The sequence below is a fragment of the Aegilops tauschii genome, chromosome 7 (assembly GCF_002575655.3).
Source record: "Aegilops tauschii subsp. strangulata cultivar AL8/78 chromosome 7, Aet v6.0, whole genome shotgun sequence".
Taxonomy (NCBI): domain Eukaryota; kingdom Viridiplantae; phylum Streptophyta; class Magnoliopsida; order Poales; family Poaceae; genus Aegilops; species Aegilops tauschii.
The window spans coordinates 281705111-281714775 of record NC_053041.3 but is presented as its reverse complement, the minus strand read 5'-3'; positions in this window follow the sequence as shown (position 1 = coordinate 281714775).

The following is a 9665-nucleotide window of genomic DNA, read 5'->3' as shown; positions in this document are numbered from 1 at the left end:
GGTAAGATGTGTCATTTTGGAGTTAACCTAGGTGAAATGGGTCATTTTAAAGCTAACGTAGGTAAAATGGATCATTTAGGAGCTAATCTAGGTAAAATGGGTCATTTTTTAGCTAACTTGGATGAACTGGATCATTTATAAGCTAACCTAGGTAAAATGGGTCATTTTAGAGCTAACTTAGGTAAAATGGATCGTTTATGAGCTAACTAAGCTAATTATGCAATTTTTGACATAAGTAAGCTAAGTACAGATCGTTTTAGAGCTAACTTAGGTAAAATGGATGGTTTTGGAGGTCAGTAAGCTTATTAAGTCATTTTGGAGGAGAAGAAGCTAAGTGTAGGTCATTATGGTAAGCATTGGAGGAAATAAAGCTAAGTCTAGGTCTTTATGCATGTGTTAAGCAAAACACTAGATAAACTTACCAAGATCCAGGAGGTGTAGGAGCGGGCTGGCTCGTGTCGGCAACTGGAGAAGGATCATGCGATGCTTGTCTGGAGTTACGCTGCACCAAAGATCATTTCCAATGTCTTGTTAGCATGATGACACTCAAATGTTAAGACTAGCAAGTAATGTCCATTCAAATTAAACTCACCGTGGTCCCAGGAGCAATCACTGGCATCGGCTGAGCGGTCTGACCGGTCTTCTCGCACACAGATTGCACATTTGGTTTTGACGACTCAGTCATACTAGTTAGTAATGAGACAAACACTACATGAATGTTTTGGCTAATCTGCAGAAGAAACTTACCACAAGGAGCTCGTACATGGCCCTTGCCTGCATGTCATTCCGTGCCCTCTCCTCCATCATCTTTGTCGTCCTCTCCTCCAACTCCCGCTGCCTCTCCGCCGCCTCCGCCAGAAGTTTCTCCGTTCTATCTCTCTCACTCTGTATAGCAGCCTGCAACACCACTGGATAGTTGGGCCCTGGAATTATCAACGTCAGGAAAATGTTCTTTCTTTGCATAATCTGTCCGGGGGGAGATTGAGTGGAAAGACAAATACGGGCCAACAACTGTATTGGGCTGCCGTCATACCAAACACACTGAACCCATCCATGCTGATGCCGACTCGAGGATGCCTCGGATCTGCCGCTTTGTCACCATGTAATTCATCAAACTTTTTCCACGCAACACCATCCGATGTGTGTACAATCATCAGATTCCCATCTGCATCTAGTTCGGTTATTTTGCCCGTTTTGTGCCATGTCATCTGTCTGGCCGTCTCTTCGACCATGAAAAGACGTTGAAGTCTTGGTACGATTGGCATATACCGAAGAACACTAACGGGGATTTTGGTCTGTGTCTTCTCACCCATACCGTTGTCTACCACAACATACCTGGAAGACTTGCAAATGGGACAATAGTTCAAGTCCGCATAGTCAAGCCTAAACAAGACACATCCTTTCTCACAGGCATGTATCTTATCATAGGGCATCTTCAGTGCATGGAGGATTTTGTCCGACTGGTACAGGTTTGCAGGCATTACATGGCCTTTGGGTAGAAAGCGTCCAAATACTGTCATCATTGCATCGTAGCATTCTCTGCCCAAGTTGAACTGAGCCTTCAGAGCCATTACTTGTGAGATGGCATCCAACTGACAAAGCTCAGTGTGCTCATGGAGCGGACGTTTTGAAGACTCCAACATTTCATTGAAGGCCTTTGCAGATTCCTCCATCTCCTCGTCAGAATCCCGAGCATCATCAAAGTCTTGCACCATGTTTTCCATCCCGGTACCATGCTCGTCGGTGCGACGACGATCCACCTCAGTTCGGTCACGTTGGGCAGACTCACCATGAAATGTCCGACCCGTATAATCGGGCGTAAAACCACTCTTCTGCAGGTGTTTTCCCATTTCAGCCTCTGTCCTCTTTTCCCAATTGCCGCACCGTAAACAGGGGCACCAGGTTTTCCTCTGGCTATTTGCAAATGCGGCTCGCACAAACCCCTTGGTTTTTGTGAACCATTCAGTGCTCCATTTGTTCTGACCAGTGTGACCGGTGTACATCCACGCACGATCACTCATCTTGACTTTCAGAGCTACTAGACACACAACAAATATATATATATATATATAATTCACCATGTATATATTCATCAGTTGATCTACTTTGTCAATTTTATTACGTCCATGCAACCTACACTCTAATAGGTAATGATAGGTCCTAATCCCACCCGAGTATGTTTAGATTGGGTTCATTTTCCCATGCTATGCTCCGGATCCTACGCAAAATTTCGGCAGCACCTCCCCGCTGTTCTCCTGATACACGTCTCTGCAATAAACAGAGAGGATGTGTATCCGGAGAACAACAGGGGAGGCACTGACGAAATTTATGCGTCGGATCCGGAGCAAAGCATATGGGAAAACGAACCCAATCTAAACATACTCGGGCTGTCCATGGATAGCGTTGGACAATTCGAAAGAATCAAGGTTATAAATATGCAAATGCATGCATATTTATAACTATGACGCTTTCGAACGGGAGACACATATTGGTTACGCATACTGATGATTCAAGACACATATATAGCTAGCTATCAAGTTTCATTGGAATAGATCAAATAATTAAAGGGGGAGGAGGACATGTCATTTGTGCTCACCCACGAACGAAGGGGCAGAGCTCGTCAAACGCACGGCGAGGTCGTCGAACACCAAACCTCGCAGCGATGAAACAACTGCACATTTAAAACTACCCGATCAACACAATTATATATGATGTTTTTCATAACAAAATCGAAAAATATATGACCTAACTAATAATTCACAAATATATGACCCCGTCGGCTTCTGGAAGGCCAAAGAACACCTTTTCGAGAGGTGTCGGGGATCGGGGTGTCGTGTCGGTGTCGGGGTGCCGTGTCGGGGTCGGGGTCGAGGTCTCGGGGTCGGGGTGTCGGGTCGGGGTGCCGGGTCGGGGTCGGGGTGCCGTGTCGGTGTCGGGGTCGGGGTGTCGGGGTCGGGGTCGGGGTCTCGGGGTCGGGGTGCCGTGTCGGTGTCGGGGTCGGGGTGTCGGGTCAGGCTCGGGGTCGGGGTCTCGGGGTCGGGGTCTCGGGTCGGGGTCGGGGTGCCGTGTCGGTGTCGGGGTAAGGGTGGGTGTCGGTGTCGGGGTCGGGGTCTCGGGGTCGGGGTGTCGGTTCGGGGTGCCGGGTCGGGGTCGGGGTGCCGTGTCGGGGTCGGGGTGTCGAGTCAGGCTCGGGGTCGGGGTGTCGGGTCAGGCTCGGGGTCGGGGTGTCGGGGTCGGGGTCGGGGTCGGGGTGTCGGGGTCGGGGTCGGGGTGTCGTGTAGGGGTGCCGGGTCGGGGTCGGGGTGCCGTGTCGGGTCGGGGTGCCGTGTCGGGTCGGGGTTTTTTCCTTTTCTTCTTCTTCCTATTCTTCCTTTTCTTCCTTTTTTCCTTCTTCTTCTTCTTCTTCTTCTTCCTTTCCTTTTTCCTCTTCTTCTTCTCCTCCTCTCCTCTTTTTTCTTCTTCTTCTTCTTCCTCTTCTTCTTTTTTCTTCTCCTCCTCCTCTTCTTCTTCTTCCTTTCCTTTTTCCTCTTCTTCTTCTCCTCCTCTCCTCTTTTTCTCTTCTTCTTCTTCTTTCCTCAAACTAAACTAAACCTAAAACTAAACCTAAAACTAAACCTAAATCTAAAACTAAAACTAAAACTAAATCTAAACTAAACATAAACCTAAAACTAATAAAACAGAAAAAAGGAAAAAACTAAATCTAAACCTAAAACTAAACTAAAACTAAACCTAAAACTAAAACTAAAACTAAATCTAAAACTAAAACTAAAAAGGAAAAAAACAGAAAAAAAAAACAGAAAAAAAGGAGGGGGCTCACCTGGGGCAGGGCCGGTGGAGGAGGTGGCCGGTGGAGGAGGGGGGCGGGGCGGTGGAGGAGGTGGCCGGTGGAGGAGGTGGCCGGGGCGCGGGGGCGGCCTGGGGCGGCGGGGGGCCGGGCCCGGGGCGGTGGGGCGCGGGGCGGCGGAGGGCCGGGGCGCGGGGGGGCCGGGGCGCCGGGGCGGCGGGGGGCTGGGGCGCGGGGGCGACGGGGCGGTGGGGCGGCTGGGCCCCAGGGCGGCGGGGGGCCGGGGCGGCGGGGGCGACGGGGCGGCGGGGGCGACGGGTGGTGGGGCGACGGCGCCGGGCGGCAGTGGCGACGGAGCGGGGGGCGGTGGGGCGACCGGGCGGCGGCGAGTGGTGGGGGCGGCGGCGCACGGCAGGCGGCGGCGGCGGCGGTGGGGTGGGAAGTGGTGGCGGGGCGCATCGGCAAGGAGAGAACAGAGAGTAACGGGCGGGGGGGTACAGGCCGTTAGGTAGTCTCCTCTTTGCCGTCCGCCTCTCTTTGTCGTCCGCCCTTTTGCCTCTTTGCCGTCTGCTGGGTGGGCCGTTAAGTTTTTTCCAAACGGGCGGGGGGTGGGGGCCACCTCTCTCTTTGCCGGCTGCCAGCGGACGGCAAAGATTCTTTGCCGGCTGCCAGCGGACGGCAAAGATTCTTTGCCATCGGCTGGCAGACGGCAAAGAGCTTCTTTGTCGTCTGCCATTTCTTTGCCGTCTGCTTTTGGGTAGTTGATGGCAAAGAGCTTCTTTGCCGTTAGCTAGCAGACGGCAAAGAGCTGGCAGATGGCAAATTAGCAGATTCCAGTAGTGCACCATCTTGCAGCAACAGGAGGGAGTAGAGTAGCCTCAAGTAAAGTAGTAGTAGTGTTATCAACCTCGGCCAGAGATCCTTTCTCAAACCCCCGCCGACTGCCCGTAGTTGATAGCGGTCTCGGGTAGGGGGTCCCGAACTGTGTGTGTGAGGATCGAAGGTAACAAGGGACAAAGGGGACACGATGTTTACCCAGGTTCGGGCCCTCTTAATGGAGGTAAAACCCTACGTCCTGCTTGATTATCTTTGATGAATATAGGGGTTACAAGAGTTGATCTACCTCGAGATCGTAATGGCTAAACCCTAGCCGTCTAGCCTATGTAAATTCTGATGGCCTCTACGGGCTAAACCCACCGGTTTATATACACACCGGAAGGGCTTAGGGTTGTACACAGTCAGTTTGCAGAGGAAGGAAACTACATATCCGGACACCAATCTTGCCATCCACGCATAGGAAAGTCCTACCCGGACACGGGGGAAGGTCTTCTGCCTTTTATCTTCACGGCCCATCAATCCGGTCCATATCACATAGCCCGGACACCCGAGGACCCCCTAATCCAGGACTCCCTCAGTAGCCCCTGAACCAGTCTTCAATGACGATATGTTTGGCGCGCTAGTTTCCTTCGGCATTGCAAGGCGGGTTCCTCCTCATGAGTACTTCAAAGCTATCTTCTGAACAAAAGAACTATATCCAGCTCTGTATACAACCCTTAGTCATGAAGGCAAGATATTTAATCAAAATAGTGTCTGTCAACTGACAACTTTTTTCGGCGAAGCGTCACGTTTGGCCTCTTAACATTTCGAACCATTTTTACGCCTCCCGCTTCGCGTTTCGAGGCATAGCCTCTATTGACATGTCTTGTCAAAACAGAGATCATGCCCGCTCATTACGGGATCCTCATTAATATGGGTTTGGGTAATCCAACCGTGACATTCGCATGACCCCTTGGGAACAGGCGAGTTTTAAGGCTTGAGGGGGGCGTTTGATATTCACTACCTATATAAGAGGATAAAGATTCCTCTTTTTCCCCACTCCTTCTTCCTTCTCCTGCTTCCCCATCTTCAAGCTCCAGCTCCCAAACTTCAATCTTTCCCACCATCACCGAGAAGGACGTCAAGGAGCTCCGGGAGGTGGGGTATCTGTCTGCGGACATCGCGAACAGGCTCCCTGCCAAGGACCAAGTCATCCCCACTCCGGAGCCCGGCGAAATGGTTGTATTCATCCCCCACTTTCCCTGCGGGCTAGGGTTTCCCCTCCACCCCTTCGTTCGGGGCCGCATGTTCTACTACGGGCTAGATTTTCATGATCTAGCCCCAAATTCTTTCCTCCACATCTCGGCGTTCATCGTTGTGTGTGAGGCGCTACTCCGCATCCCCCCACACTTCGGCCTATGGCTAAAATTCTTCAATCTGAAGTCGAAGGTGGTCGACGGGCAGCATGCGGACTGCAGCGGCGCCATGGTGAGCAAGCTCCCCAACTCCGTTTAGCCTAAGGACCCGTTCTTGGCAACAAAGATCTTGCCTTCGGATCTGAGGTAGAAGGTATACCCAATGGTTTCCTTAGGGTATCCTATGAAGACGCATTTCTCCGACTTGGGTTCGAGCTTTTCAGGTTGAAGTTTCTTGACATAGCATCGCATCCCCAAACTTTTAGAAACGACAGCTTAGGTTTCTTCCCAAACCATAATTCATATGGTGTCGTCTCAACGGATTTCGACGGAGCCCTATTTAAAGTGAATGCGGCAGTCTCTAAAGCATAGCCCCAAAATGAGAGCGGTAAATCGGTAAGAGACATCATAGATCGCACCATATCCAATAGAGTGCGATTACGACGTTCGGACACACCGTTTCGCTGAGGTGTTCCAGGCGGCGTGAGTTGTGAAACGGTTCCACATTTCCTTAAGTGCGCACCAAATTCGTGACTTAAATATTCTCCACCACGATCTGATCGTAAGAATTTTATTTTCCTGTCACGTTGATTCTCAACCTCACTCTGAAATTCCTTGAACTTTTCAAAGGTTTCAGACTTGTGTTTCATTAGGTAGACATACCCATATCTACTTAAGTCATCAGTGAGAGTGAGAACATAATGATATCCTCCGCGAGCCTCAACACTCATTGGACCGCACACATCGGTATGTATAATTTCCAATAAGTTGGTTGCTCGCTCCATTGTTCCGGAGAACGGAGTCTTGGTCATCTTACCCATGAGGCATGGTTCGCACGTGTCAAATGATTCATAATCAAGAGACTCCAAAAGTCCATCTGCATGGAGCTTCTTCATGCGCTTGACACCAATGTGACCAAGGCGGCAGTGCCACAAGTATGTGGGACTATCGTTATCAACTTTACATCTTTTGGTATTCACACTATGAATATGTGTAACATCATGTTCGAGATTCATCAAGAATAAACCATTGACCAGCGGGGCATGACCATAAAACATATCTCTCATATAAATAGAACAACCATTATTCTCGGATTTAAATGAGTAGCCATCTCGAATTAAACGAGATCCAGATACAATGTTCATGCTTAAAGCTGGCACTAAATAACAATTATTGAGGTTAAACTAATCCCGTAGGTAGATGCAGAGGTAGCGTGCCGACGGCGATCACATCGACCTTGGAACCATTCCCGACGCGCATCGTCACCTCGTCCTTAGCCAGTCTCCGTTTATTCCGTAGTTCCTGTTTTGAGTTACAAATATGAGCAACCGCACCGGTATCAAATACCCAGGAGCTACTACGAGTACTGGTAAGGTACACATCAATTACATGTATATCACATATACCTTTGGTGTTGCCGGACTTCTTGTCCGCTAAGTATTTGGGGCAGTTCCGCTTCCAGTGACCACTTCCCTTGCAATAAAAGCACTCAGTCTCAGGCTTGGGTCCATTCCTTGGCTTCTTCCCAGTAACTGGCTTACCGGGCGCGGCAACTCCCTTGCCGTCCTTCTTGAAGTTCTTCTTACCCTTGCCCTTCTTGAACTTAGTGGTTTTATTCACCATCAACACTTGATGTTCTTTTCTGATCTCCACCTCCGCTGATTTCAGCATCGAATATACCTCAGGAATGGTCTTTTCCATCCCCTGCATATTGAAGTTCATCACAAAGCTCTTGTAGCTTGGAGGAAGCGACTGAAGGATTCTGTCAATGACCGCGTCATCCGGGAGATTAACTCCCAGCTGAGACAAGCGGTTGTGTAACCCAGACATTCTGAGTATGTGCTCACTAACAGAACTATTTTCCTCCATTTTACAGTTGAAGAACTTGTGGGAGACTTCATATCTCTCGACCCGGGCATGAGCTTGAAAAACCATTTTCAGCTCTTCGAACATCTCATATGCTCCATGTTTCTCAAAACGCTTTTGGAGAACCGGTTCTAAGCTGTAAAGCATGCCGCACTGAACGAGGGAGTAATCATCAGCACGTGATTGCCAAGCGCTCATAACGTCTTGGTTCTCTGGGATTGGTGCTTCACCTAGCGGTGCTTCTAGGACATAATGTTTCTTGGCAGCTATGAGGATGATCCTCAGGTTCCGGACCCAGTCCGTATAGTTGCTGCCATCATCTTTCAGCTTGGTTTTCTCTAGGAACGCGTTGAAGTTGAGGACAACGTGGGCCATTTGATCTACAAGACATATTGTAAAGATTTTTAGACTAAGTTCATGATAATTAAGTTCATCTAATCAAATTACTCAATGAACTCCCACTCAGATAGACATCCCTCTAGTCATCTAAGTGAAACATGATCCGAGTTAACTAGGCCGTGTCCGATCATCACGTGAGACGGACTAGTCAAGATCGGTGAACATCTCCATGTTGATCGTATCTTCTATACGACTCATGCTCGACCTTTCGGTCCTCCGTGTTCCGAGGCCATGTCTGTACATGCTAGGCTCGTCAAGTCAAACTAAGTGTATTGCGTGTGTCCCGAGGCCATGTCTGTACATGCTAGGCTCGTCAACACCCGTTGTATGCGAACGCTAGAATCTATCACACCCGATCATCACGTGGTGCATCGAAACAACGAACCTTCGCAACGGTGCACAGTTAGGGGGAACACTTTCTTGAAATTATCATAAGGGATCATCTTACTTACTACCGTCGTTCTAAGCAAATAAGATGCAAAACATGATAAACATCACATGCAATCAAATAGTGACATGATATGGCCAATATCATTTTGCTCCTTTGATCTCCATCTTCGGGGCGCCATGATCATCTTTGTCACCGGCATGACACCATGATGTCCATCATCATGATCTCCATCATCGTGTCTTCATGAAGTTGTCACGCCAATGATTACTTCTACTTCTATGGCTAACGCGTTTAGCAATAAAGTAAAGTAATTTACATGGTGTTATTCAATGACACGAAGGTCATACAAAATAATAAAGACAACTCCTATGGCTCCTGCCGGTTGTCATACTCATCGACATGCAAGTCGTGATTCCTATTACAAGAATATGATCAATCTCATACATCACATATATCATTCATCACATCTTCTGGCCATATCACATCACATAGCACATGCTGCAAAAACAAGTTAGACGTCCTCTAATTGTTGTTGCAAGTTTTTACGTGGCTTGTATAGGTTTCTAGCAAGAATGTTTCTTACCTACGTAAAACCACAATGTGATATGCCAATTTCTATTTACCCTTCATAAGGACCCTTTTCATCGAATCCGTTCTGACTAAAGTGGGAGAGACAGACACCCGCTAGCCACCTTATGCAACTAGTGCATGTTAGTCGGTGGAACCTGTCTCACGTAAGCGTACATGTAAGGTCGGTCCGGGCCGCTTCATCCCACAATACCGCCGGAACAAGATAAGACTAGTAGCGGCAAGAAGAATTGGCAACATCTACGCCCACAACTGCTTTGTGTTCTACTCGTGCATAGTAACTACGCATAGGCCTGGCTCTGATGCCACTGTTGGAGATCGTAGCAGAATTTTAAAATTTCCTACGCATCCAAGATACATCTATTGAGTATACTAGCAACGAGGGGAAAGGAGTGCATCTACATAC